Below are 13,956 nucleotides of genomic sequence, written 5' to 3' on the forward strand. Positions count from 1 at the left end.
CCTACCCCTTTCCCACTTCATAGCGTTTACAAATATATACATCATTTACTGACCTTTTTATAATAACATATCTGTGTATTAGTATATACAACAGTTTTGTAATATGTAATTAATTAGTTCAGTCATTATTAATATACTGAGATGAAGAATATCTTATTTTCAATAAGGTTGAAAGTATTTCTCATGATTCTTCTTCTTTGTACTTTGTAAGCACTATTCATTTGAACAACCTCTTAAACTGGATCATATCAGTACAATGTTTAACTTCTTTACTTCATCCATTCCATCATTTAATTCCACATCATTTTAGCTGTTTGCAATTTTACCAAATCATCGAACTTTAATATTTTTGACTCAATAAATAAAGTGTTTGTATGTTCTCTATATCCAACACTATGTGTCAGTCTAATTGATCTTTTTTGTAACACGGTTAACGAATGTAGCGCACTTTGTAGTTATTTCCCCACATTTCTGCACAATAACTCAGATATGGTAATACTATAGTAGCGAGCAGTAGAGAATGTGAAGTGATTTGTTAAACCAAATATTGTGTTTTTTTCCATATACAACAACCTATCTGGGCTCGATAAGAGAATCGATAAGGAATTGGTTCGATAAGAGGATTCGATTATAGGCTCGAACTCAATAATTTCTTATCAAACATCATCCCTACTTATTAGGCCCTTATTAAGTACTTATTAACGCCTTATTCTGCATGGCCTTATTATACAACCAGTAAGCCATTAACTATGAGTCTTCCCTAACCCTAACCCCAACCCCAACCCTGACCCTGACCCTAACCCTTACCCTAACCCTATGTTAATAAGCAACTAATTAATGGTTCATATGTTCCCCATACTAAAGTGTTACCAATTTTTCTATTCCAAATGAAAAACGGATGGCTGCGACGTGCACGGACTGTATTTGATACCGAGAAAAGTTTTTATTATTTGTTATTTAGCTGCATTTGGGCGGAAGGCGGGGTACACCCTGGACAAGTTGCTACTTCATTGCAGGGCCAACACAGATAGACAGACAACATTCACACTCACATTCACACACTAGGGCCAATTTAATGTTGCCAATCATGTCTTTGGAGGTGGGAGGAAGCCGGAGTACCCGGAGGGAACCCACGCAGTCACGGGGAGAACATGCAAACTCTACACAGAAAGACACAGAGCCCGGGGATTGAACCTAAGACCTTCCTTTTGTGAGGCACATGCACTAACCTCTGACTTCTAAACAACAATGGGTTGGGAAATGACCAAAATTCAATGGTCAAATTAACGTCAGAACCTGACATTGATTAAACATCATCAAAAAGATTGTTGTTCCAAAGTTAGGTTTGAGTTGCTCGACGTCAGGACCTAAGTCAACACGTTCTCAACGTTGTTTTAATGTCTTTTGCCTGCTGGGAAACAATCTAAAGTGGTCTTTATTTTTAAGTTATTATTCCCAAAAGCGATATAAAATGAATACCGGTAAATGGATGGATGGATGAATGCCATGATTTTACAAGTCCGGTCTACTTTGGAATAGACTTTTCTTCATGTGGCCACTGAGCTAAAATACGTTTGACACTCATGCTCTACACTCTACTAGAATCTACTTGGTAATTTCCTGTTAATAACTGCTCACTTTCTGCTGCAACATGGTTTTATCTCCACTTCTAAAAGTTTACTAAGCTCTTAGTTCTTGGCATTGTTTCAAGCTTAGCTTGGTTAAGCTCAGCTAGGTAAGCGTCAAAGTAGCATGCCTGCCCCTGGCGTCCTCTTGGTGGTGTATTATGTTTAGCCTTGTGTTCTAGTGATAATAATGCATAATAATGATACTTAAGATACTAAGAAATCCAGTATATTTGCCGTAATGGAGGTGATTATTATTAGTTTAGGGGAACGGTTCCACACTGTGGATGGAGCAGTGTTGCCAACTCTTCAGTAAGGAAAGTAGCTATTGGCAGTCCTAAAAGTCACTTCATCACCTCATTTGCATAATTGATTGCATTGGATGCTGTAGAAGAGAGAAATAACGAAATAAAAAAAGTGAATTGAAAAAAATGCTAAGTATAATCACAGTTCCAAGTTAAACTTTCGTCTGTAGATTTTTAGCTTGTTTTCTTCAAATCAAATACAATATTATAGAATCAAATTTGATCAAAAGCCTAGAGGGTTGTGACATTATTCTCATCTAATGACTGGCTCATTAACATGAACGATGGGATTGGGATGTTGCAGTGAATTATTTTAGCGTGACATGACAGTAGGACATTTTTACATTTACATCTTGCTCTTAAAACCAAACCCAAAAGAGTGACAGCGTTGCACACGCGCATTTCATTTGCAGTCTGGACTTTTGAGTGGTGAGGGTCTACGGTCTGCTTGCGCAGCAGCAGCGCCAGTTACAGTTACGTCTGTGAGTGCTTTGGAATGGGGGAGGGGCTCACTGCAGCACCCACTGCTCGTTGAGGACAGTAACTGCAGAGGGCTTTCCCTTCAGAGTCTCCAAGGCCCTGTTTACTTTTGCCCTCAAGTGACACACATCTGATTTTTTTTGCCAGTCTTAACATTACAAAGTGCTTAAAATCTGATCTTTTGGCATCAAATACAGGCCACATCAGGAGTCTAAATCCAATTGGAATCAGATATTTTCAAATGTGACTTCAGTCTAAATGCGACCCGTATGTGACTTTTTCGTCAGTTTTGTGCAAGCTTAGTCACACAACCAGCGGAAGTGGATACTTTATCATCACGGAAACAGGATGTCTATTTTCGACGGCCAAATTTCCGTAAATCCCCAGTCATTAGTGCGGAAATAATAGGCCATATGTAATATAAGAATATATATTTTGATTCCAAAGAAATAGAAATTGTTGAAGGATCGGAATTGACGCTGTGGCGTATTTGCTTACATGTTTGCCAAGTGAGTTGAAAAATAAAGCTAACGCTGTTGCCTCTACTTAACAGCCATAAAAAGATTATAACCCTCCCAATATATTATATTATATACAGTACAGGACACACCTTCTCATTCAATGTGTGTTCTTTATTTTCATGACTATTTACATTGTAGATTGTAATTGAAGGCATCAAAACTATGCATGAACACATGTGGAGTTATGTATTTCACAAAAAAAGGTGAAATAACTGAAAACATATTTTATATTCTAGTTTCTTCAAAATAGCCACCCTTTGCTCTGATTACTGCTTTGCACACTCTTGGCATTCTCTCGATGAGCTTCAAGAGGTAGTCACCTGAAATGGTTTTCACATCACAGGTGTCATAGTTGAGATGCCTTCAGTGACAATCTACAATAGTCATGAAAATAAGGAAAACACATTGAAATGAGAAGGTGTGTCCAAAATTTTGGCCTGCACTGTATATTCATTCTTACAATATATTACTTTAATTTGTTTTCACGTAAAAAAACTTCCTTGTTAATTTACGGTATCCAGTCAACTTCCTTTGTTTTTACTTTATCGAACTGCGCATGCAGGTGACGTGGAGGCCACATTGGGGCCTGTTGCGCGTTTTTGATTGATTGATTGAAACTTTTATTAGTAGATTGCACAGTGAAGTACATATTCCGTACAATTGACCACTAAATGGTAACACCCGAATAAGTTTTTCAACTTGTTTAAGTCGGGGTCCACTTAAAGTGATTCATGATACAGATATATACTATCAAATATATACTAACATCATAATACAGTCATCACACAAGATAATCATCAGAGTATATACATTGAATTATTGACATTATTTACATTATTTACAATCCGGGGTGTGGGATATGGAGAGGGGGCGGGGGGTTAGTTTTGGTTGATATCAACACTTCAAGCATCAACAATCAGCATCAACATTTGCATCATCAGAGAAATGGACATTGAAACAATGTAGGACTGACTTGGTAGGATATGTACAGCAAGTAGTGGACATAGAGAGAGAGATCAGAAAGTATAAGAAAAAGTGTCTACATTTGATTATTTACATTTGATTATTTACAATCCGAAGAGGTATTATTTATACTGTGTTTATACTGGAGTCTGGTAAATATCACATTTTTGCAGTGTAAACAGTCCGCTGGAAAACAAAAACAGATTTGGGCCACTTTGGCCTGCGGTTTAAATGTAGTCCATGACACACGATAAGTCTCCAAGACACAAGAAAAGCCTCCAATGGCACCGGAAAAAGTTGCAAGATTTGTCGCTAGTATCCAGGGTTTCAATTTAACCATGGCAACCGCGGCAAGTGCCGCGACCGCCCTTCTGACTTGCTGTAATTCCCTAAAAAATTGACCAGCATCGACGGCAAGAACATGCCCATGACCGCCCTTGACTTTTTACTTAATAATGGACAATTGTAAAGTAATTGCTTCATCGAATAAATTTATAAAAACACCCCGAGATTACTTCTTTTTCTTACATTTTCAACTGTTTCAGACATCGCATAATTAACTTTAATCAGCCATTTTGGGCGTAAGAAGACACTATGCCCATTTTTTTTCAAATATATGTTTATGAATATATATATATATGTATATATACATACATGTATGGGTTGCGAATCTTTGGGTGTCCCACGATTCGATTCAATACCGATTCTTGGGGTCACGATTCGATTCGAAATCGATTTTTTTCGATTCAACGCGATTCTCGATTCAAAAACAATATTTTCCCTATTCAAAAGGATTCTCTATTCATTCAATACATAGGATTTCAGCAGGATCTACCCCAGTCTGCTGACATGCAAGCAGAGTAGTAGATTTTTGTAAAAAGCTTTTATAATTGTAAAGGACAATGTTTTATCAACTGATTGCAATAATGTAAATTTGTTTTAACTATTAAATGAACCAAAAATATGACTTATTTTATCTTTGTGAAAATATTGGACACAGTGTGTTGTCAAGCTTATGAGATGCGATGCAAGTGTAAGCCACTGTGACACTATTGTTCATTTATTTTTATTTTTATAAATGTCTAATGATAATGTCAATGAGGTATTTTTAATCACTGCTATGTTGAAATTGTAACTAATATTGATACTGTTGTTGATTATATTAATTTTTGTTTCACTACTTTTGGTTTGTTCTGTGTCATGTTTGTGTCTCCTCTCAATTGCTCTGTTTATTGCAGTTCTGAGTGTTGCTGGGTCAGGTTTGGTTTTGGAATTGAATTGCATTGTTATGGTATTGCTGTGTATTGTTTTGTTGGATTGATTAATAAAAAAAATAAAAATGAAATAAAAATTGAAAATCGATTCTGAATAACACAACGTGAGAAACGCGGTTCGAATTCGAATCGATTTTTTCCCACACCCTATAATATATATATATATATATATATATATATATATATATATATATATATATATATATATATATATATATATATATATATATATATATATATATATATATATATATATATATATATATATATGTTAGGTCAGGAAAAAACACTGAGGCTATTTCATCCCTACATGCCTGTTTCGCAGGTTTCTCTGCTCTTCAGGGGATTTTATTGAAGTGTTTCACTTAAATAAAGTTTCCTGACCTAATATATATTCCGCTCTACTCTGGTATTGAGCACTGTATAACGGATAAACCACAGAAACCTCGACTATATATATATATATATATATATATATATATATATATATATATATATATATATATATATATATATATATATATATATATATATATATATATATATATATATATATATATAAACCCCGTTTCCATATGAGTTAGGAAATTGTGTTAGATGTAAATATAAACGGAATACAATGATTTGCAAATCATTTTCAACCCATATTCAGTTGAATATGCTACAAAAACAACATATTTGATGTTCAAACTGATAAACATTTTCTTTTTGCAAATAATCATTAACTTTAGAATTTGATGCCAGCAACATGTGACAAAGAAGTTGGGAAAGGTGGCAATAAATACTGATACACTTGAGGAATGCTCCTCAAACACTTATTTGGAACATCCCACAGGTGAACAGGCAAATTGGGAACAGGTGGGTGCCATGATTGGGTCTAAAAGTAGATTCCATGAAATGCTCAGTCATTCACAAACAAAGATGGGGTGAGGGTCACCACTTTGTCAACGAATGTGTGAGCAAATTGATGAACAGTTTAAGAAAAACTTTTCTCAACCAGCTATTGCAAGGAGTTTAGGGATTTCACCATCTACGGTCCGTAATATCATCAAAAGGTTCAGAGAATCTGGAGAAATCACTGCACGTAAGCAGCTAAGCCCGTGACCTTCGATCCCTCAGGCTGTATTGTATCAACAAGCGACATCAGTGTGTAAAGGATATCACCACATGGGCTCTGGAACACTTCAGAAACTCACTGTCAGTAACTACAGTTGGTCGCTACATCTGTAAGTGCAAGTTAAAACTCTCCTATGCAAGTCGAAAACCGTTTATCAACAACACCCAGAAACGCCGTCAGCTTCGCTGGGCCTGAGCTCATCTAAGATGGACTGATACAAAGTGGAAAAGTGTTCTGTGGTCTGACGAGTCCACATTTCAAATTGTTTTTGCAAACTGTGGACGTCGTGTCCTCCGGACCAAAGAGGAAAAGAACCATCCGGATTGTTATAGGCGCAAAGTTGAAAAGCCAGCATCTGTGATGGTATGGGGGTGTATTAGTGCCCAAGACATGGGTAACTTACACATCTGTGAAGGCGCCATTAATGCTGAAAGGTACATACAGGTTTTGGAGCAACATATGTTGCCATCCAAGCAACGTTACCATGGACGCCCCTGCTTATTTCAGCAAGACAATACCAAGCCACGTATTGCATCAACGTGGCTTCATAGTAAAAGAGTGCGGTTACTAGACTGGCCTGCCTGTAGTCCAGACCTGTCTCCCATTGAAAATGTGTGGCGCATTATGAAGCCTAAAATACCACAACGGAGACCCCCGGACTGTTGAGCAACTTAAGCAGTACATCAAGCAAGAATGGGAAAGAATTCCACCTGAGAAGCTTAAAAAATGTGTCTCCTCAGTTCCCAAACGTTTACTGAGTGTTGTTAAAAGGAAAGGCCATGTAACACAGTGGTGAACATGCCCTTTCCCAACTACTTTGGCACGTGTTGCAGCCATGAAATTCTAAGTTAATTATTATTTGCAAAAAAAAATAAAGTTTATGAGTTTGAACATCAAATATCTTGTCTTTGTAGTGCATTCAATTGAATATGGGTTGAAAAGGATTTGCAAATCATTGAATTCCGTTTATATTTACATCTAACACAATTTCCCAGCTCATATGGAAACGTGGTTTGTATATATATATATATATATATATATATATATATATATATATATATATATATATATATATATCAATCAATCAATCAATCAATGTTTATTTATATAGCCCTAAATCACAAGTGTCTCAAAGGGCTGTACAAGCCACAACGACATCCTCGGTACAGAGCCCACATACGGGCAAGGAAAACTCACCCCAGTGGGACGTCAATGTGAATGACTATGAGAAACCTTGGAGAGGACCGCATATGTGGGTAAACCCCCCCCCCCCTCTAGGGGAGACCGAAAGCAATGGATGTCGAGTGGGTCTGACATAATATTGTGAAAGTCCAACACATCAGCGAGAGTCCAATCCATAGTGGGGCCAGCAGGAACCATCCCGAGTGGAGACGGGTCAGCAGCGATGAGATGTCCCCATCTGATGAACAGGCTAGCGGTCCACCCCGGGTTTGGAGCAGAGTAGAAAAGAAAAGAAAAGAAACGGCAGATCAACTGGTCTAAACAGGGAGTTTATTTAAAGGCTAGAGTATACAAATGAGTTTTAAGATGAGACTTAAATGCTTCTACTGAGGTAGCATCTCTAACTTTTACCGGGAGGGCATTCCATAGTATTGGAGCCCGAATAGAAAACGCTCTATAGCCCGCAGACTTTTTTTGGGCTCTGGGAATCACTAATAAGCCGGAGTTCTTTGAACGCAGATTTCTTGCCGGGACATATGGTACAATACAATTGGCAAGATAGGCAGGAGCTTGACCGTGTAGTATTTTATACGTAAGTAGTAAAACCTTAAAGTCACATCTTAGGTGCACAGGAAGCCAGTGCAAGTGAGCCAGTATAGGCGTAATATGATCAAACTTTCTTGTTTTTGTCAAAAGTCTAGCAGCCGCATTTTGTACCATCTGTAATCTTTTAATGCTAGACATAGGGAGGCTCGAAAATAAAACGTTACAGTAATCGAGACGAGATGTAACGAACGCATGGATAATGATCTCAGCATCGCTTGTGGACAAAATGGGACGAATTTTAGCGATATTACGGAGATGAAAGAAGGCCGTTTTAGTAACACTCTTAATGTGCGACTCAAACGAGAGAGTTGGGTCGAAGATAATACCCAGATTCTTTACAGAGTCACCCTGTTTAATTGTTTGGTTGTCAAATGTTAAGGTGGTATTTTTAAATAGATGTCGGTGTGGAGCAGGACCGATAATCAGCATTCCCGTTTTCTTAGCGTTGAGTTGCAAAAAGTTAGCGGACATCCATTGTTTAATTTCATTAAGACACGCCTCCAGCTGACTACAATCCGGCGTGTTGGTCAGCTTTAGGGGCATGTAGAGTTGGGTCTCATCAGCATAATAGTGAAAGCTAACACCGTATTTGCGTATGATGTCACCTAGCGGCAGCATGTAAATACTAAAGAGTGCAGGGCCAAGAACCGAACCCTGGGGAACTCCGCACGTTACCTTAACATAGTCCGAGGTCACATTGTTATGGGAGACACACTGCATCCTGTCAGTAAGATAAGAGTTAAACCAAGACAAGGCTAAGTCTGTCATCCCAATACGCGTTTTGATACGCTCTAATAAAATATTATGATCAACAGTATCGAAAGCGGCGCTAAGATCAAGAAGCAGCAACATAGATGAAGCATCAGAATCCATCGTTAGCAATAGATCATTAGTCATTTTTGCGAGGGCTGTCTCCGTAGAGTGATTTGCCCTGAAACCGGATTGAAAAGGTTCACAGAGATTGTTAGACGCTAAGTGTTCATTTAGCTGCTGTGCTACAATTTTTTCGAGGATTTTCGAGATAAACGGAAGGTGGGACACCGGCCGGTAGTTTACCAGGAGATCAGGATCGAGGTTAGGTCTTTTGAGTAGAGGATGAATAACCGCTTTTTTGAATGCTAGGGGAACAGTGCCAGAGGAAAGTGATAAGTTTATAATATTTAATACTGATGGACCTAATAATACAAAAAGCTCCTTGATAAGTTTCCCAGGAATTGGGTCAAGTAAACATGTTGTTTGTTTTGTCCCATTTACACATTTTGACAATTCCTCCAATGTTATTTCATCAAAGAGAGAGAAACTATTTTGGAGGGCAGTGTCCGTCGTATATACAGTCGTATTTGTGTTAATAGAACCCAGTTGTAGCTGAGATACATTGTCTTTAATCTCTTTTCTAATGACTTCAATTTTCTTATTAAAGAAATTCATAAAGTCATCTGCTGAGTGGGTGGAGCTACTGGGAGAAGTCCCTTGTTGGGTTAGCGATGCTACTGTACTAAACAGAAATTTAGGATCATTTTTGTTGAGGTGGATGAGATTTGAGTAATATTTAGCTTTAGCTGAGGTAAGCATGCGTTTATAAGTTATTAAACTATCACACCATGCTTGATGGAAGACCTCAAGTTTAGTCGCACGCCATTTGCGTTCCAGCTTTCTACATGATAATTTCTGGGCTTTAGTTTCTTCTGTAAACCATGGGGTACGCCTTTTAGGGGCCCTTTTTAGCTTTAGCGGTGCTACAATATCAATGGTGTCGCGCAGGGCGTCATTAAAGTTGTTAGTGAGGTTATCAATAGAGCCCACATAATTTGGGAATGGTGCCATTACCGAAGGCAGTAGGTCAGTAAGAGTCGTCGTTGTGGCAGCATTAATGTTGCGGGTGCTATAGTAGTTATTATTATTATTATTAGTTTGTTGACAATGAGTCAGAACTTCGAATTTTATAAGGTAATGGTCGGACATTACTTTAGTGTACGGGAGTATCGTAACTTTAGAGGTGGTGACACCCTTGACAAGCACTAGATCTATCGTATTACCGTTGCGATGCGTGGGTTCATTTATTATTTGTGTAAGACCACAGCTATCAATTATAGTCTGGAGCGCCACGCATGGAGGGTCCGATGGGGTATTCATATGGATATTAAAGTCCCCCATTATGATTATATTGTCGGCGTGCGTCACTAGATCGGCAACAAACTCTGAGAATTCACTGATGAAGTCCGAATAGGGCCCAGGGGGGCGGTAGATAACAGCCAGGAGGAGAGGCAGCGGTGTGACAAACCTCAAAGTGAGCACCTCAAACGAGTTATATTCATTATTTAGGTTAGGTGTAAGATTATAGTTTTCATTGTATATTAGTGCGACACCCCCTCCCCTTTTAAGAGGTCTGGCAACATGTGTATCGGTATAGCCAGGAGGAGATGCTTCATTTAGCGCAAAAAAAAATCATCTGGTTTGAGCCAGGTCTCGGCGAGACCAACGACGTCAAGTTTGTTGTCTCTAATGACTTCATTAACTAATAGCGTTTTGGAAGATAATGATCTTATGTTTAAAAAGACCATATTATAGGTAGTGGGCTGTTTTGAGGATTGTTTGTTGAAATTATCCGAAGTAGCAATATTAATAATGTTGCGTTTATTATGCGTATTGCACTTTAAATAGTTTCGACCATATCTAGGAATTGATACGACGGGGATATTCAGATTGTTTGCTTGATGTTGCGATAAACTGAACGCATCATAGTTAGCTACCTCGGTACAATGTATGTCTGCCTCTGACACGGTCACAAAAGAAAAAACATTATGTGAGTTGTGTTTTATTCTAAGAGAATTGCTATGTGTGCAGGGATTATCCAGCCTGACGCCGGCTAGTTCTAGTTTAAATGGCTTCTTACCCGGAGACTCCACGTTTCTTTGGTTAGCTTTTCTCTTTGTTGTTAGCCCAGCTCGGCATCCCCACTTCTGCTTCCGCTCGCACCGCCTATGTCGTCTCCATTGGCGGTCACCGCTAGCACTTGACTCCGCTGCTACAAAGGCCGCTCTCTAATGGGCCACGCTTCATCCACTTCGTCAGGGCAGGTGAAAGCGCAGCAGCAGGAGGGAGGAACAAAGGAGTTCTGGCCACAGCAAACGACTGGGAGATGCGGGCCGACCTGAAGAAGCAGCTCAAATTCCCAGAGGAGATAGCCCACACTACCCGGAGACCTGATATTGTTCTGTGGTCTAGAGGAACCAAACAGGTGGTGCTTATCGAGCTGACAGTACCTTGGGAAGAGAGGATGGAGGAGGCGTACGAACGCAAGCTCAAGAAGTACCAAACCCTCATCCTCGAGAGCCAGCACAATGGATGGAAGGCCTGGAACCTACCGGTGGAGGTGGGCTGTAGAGGCTTTGCGGGGCGGTCGCTCTGGAGAGCACTCGGACTGCTAGGGATCGAGGGGCTGGCTAGGAAGCGGCTGGTAGCCAACATCACTAAAAGGGCAGAGGAAGCATCGCGCTGGATTTGGTTACAAAGAAAGGTGCGATGGCAGAGCCGACCTACTGAAGGACTAGGGACATAGAGTTGGGTGGCATTCAGCGGGGGTAGATCCAGGACGCTGGATCTGCCGTCGAGCCCCTCCGAAGCGTCATGGGCTTAATTCGACGAAACGTTGATGACGGGGGGTGCCCATTTGAGAATCTGCTGATGCCAACCAACTCATGTCCAGTTGAGGTATGCGGTCAAGCTTAGTTTTGGCTCAGGGAGGAGGACGTCCCTGCCATGCAGAGTCCCGCCGGTGCCTTGATGGAAGGAGAGATGAAGAGAGCGAGGCCACAGGCTCACAGATGGTGCAGGGGCGAGTACCTGTAAAGGTGAGCCAGTTGCGATACCCTTATCGTATTTTGCATATACAGTTGTGCTCATCAGTTTACATACCCTGGGAGAATTTATGATTTCTTGGCCATTCTTCAGAGAATATGAATGATAACACAAAAACCTTTCTTCCACTCATGCGTAATGGTTGTGTGAAGCTATTTATTGGCAAACAACTGTGTTTACTCTTTTTAAATCAAAATGACAAAAGAAAGTACCCAAATGACCCTGATCAAAAGTTTACATACCCCAGTGACTTTGATCTGATAACATGCAGAAAAGTTGACACAAACAGGTTTGAATGGCTAATCAAGGTTCCAATCCTCACCTGTGACCTGTTTGTTTGTAATTAATGTGTGTGTATAAAAGATCAGTGAGTTTCTGGGCTTCTGACAGACCATTGCATCTTTCATCCAATGCTGCACAGATGTTTCTGGATTCTGAGTCATGGGGAAGGCAAAATAATTGTCAAAGGATCTGCGAGAAAAGGTAATTGAACTGCATAAAATAGGAAAGGGGTGTAAAAAGATATCCAAGGAATTGAGAATGCCAATCAGCAGTGTTGAAACGCTGATTAAGAAGTGGAAAATGAGGGATTCAGGTACACCAGCAATTAGTTCAGCCACAACAGCCAGGAAAATTGTTCGAGATGCAAAGAAAAATCCACAAATAACTTCAGCTGAAATACAGGACTCTCTGAAAAATTGTGGTGTGGCTGTTTCAAGATGCACAATAAGGAGGCACTTGAAGAAAAATGTGCTGCATGGTCTGTCAGAAGCCCAGAAACTCACTGATCTTTTATACACACACACTAATTACAAACAAACAGGTCACAGGTGAGGATTGGAACCTTGATTAGCCATTCAAACCTGTTTGTGTCAACTTTTGTTCATGTTATCAGATCAAAGTCACTGGGGTATGTAAACTTTTGATCAGGGTCTTTTGGGTACTTTCTTTTGTCATTTTGATTTAAAACGAGTAAACACAGTTGTTTGCCAATTTCACACAACCATTAAGCAAGAGTGGAAGAAAGGTTTTTGTGTTATCATTCATATTCTCTGAAGAATGGCCAATAAATCATAAATTCTCCCAGGGTATGTAAACTAATGAGCACCACTGTATATATATATATATATATATATATATATATATATATATATATATATATATATATATATATATATATATATATATATATATATCACTGTATATATATATATATATATATATATATATATATATATATATATATATATATATATATATATATATATATATATGTGTGTGTATATATATATATATATATATATATATATATATATATATCAGTGGCGTGCGGTGAGGTTAATGTCTGGTGAGGCACGACTGCATCATCACAGTCAGATTTACAAACATATGAACCTGCAGTGCAGGTGTACCTAATGTTGTGTCCCTGCGGTCGTTCGCGGCTCCTGCAGCGCGAGCTTTGTTGTTTTTGCACTTTTTGGCTTCTTGTTAAGTGACTTTTTTTGGGTGGATTCGGTCTTGCACGTGGAGGGTTTGGGTGTGGGCTTTGGTTGGTGTGGCCGCGGCGCTCCCGTCGGGGGTGTATTCTGCGGCGGAGGTGCTTGGCACCAGGAGGCGGGGTTATGAGACGAGCCTCCAGTTTTATGATCACTCAGCACAAGAAATACGTTACACACATACACTTGTTGACAAAATACACTGGACATTATATACCTCAGCTAACTAAACTATGGAAATGTATAATATAATTCATATAGCAATACGGTCTCACTTCACAGCAGCTCAGCAGTTAGCCGAGTCATTGCGCACAATCCATGTTGAGGCACAACGCAGTGACGTGCCTCAACTGGCTGCTGATCACCGCACCGTCTCTTCTCAGTATTTGAACGGCAAATGTGAAAATAAAAATAAAAATAATCTAAAACTGGTGAAGTTAAATGGAAAATAACTTTAGTATTATCACTGGATACATATAACAATTTAATTAATTTTTTTTTCTTTCTACTTTTTTTTTCTTTCCATGAT

The 13,956-nt window shown here is 39.1% G+C and overlaps 1 protein-coding gene across 3 annotated transcripts in view; it reads left to right on the forward strand.

Moving 5' to 3' along the window:
- The window catches only part of mettl15 (methyltransferase 15, mitochondrial 12S rRNA N4-cytidine), a 230,386-nt gene that overhangs the window by 83,106 nt on the left and 133,324 nt on the right, over window positions 1-13,956 (forward strand). The window lies entirely within an intron of this gene.

Source organism: Entelurus aequoreus, linkage group LG02 (assembly GCF_033978785.1).
Source record: "Entelurus aequoreus isolate RoL-2023_Sb linkage group LG02, RoL_Eaeq_v1.1, whole genome shotgun sequence".
Lineage (NCBI taxonomy): Eukaryota > Metazoa > Chordata > Actinopteri > Syngnathiformes > Syngnathidae > Entelurus > Entelurus aequoreus.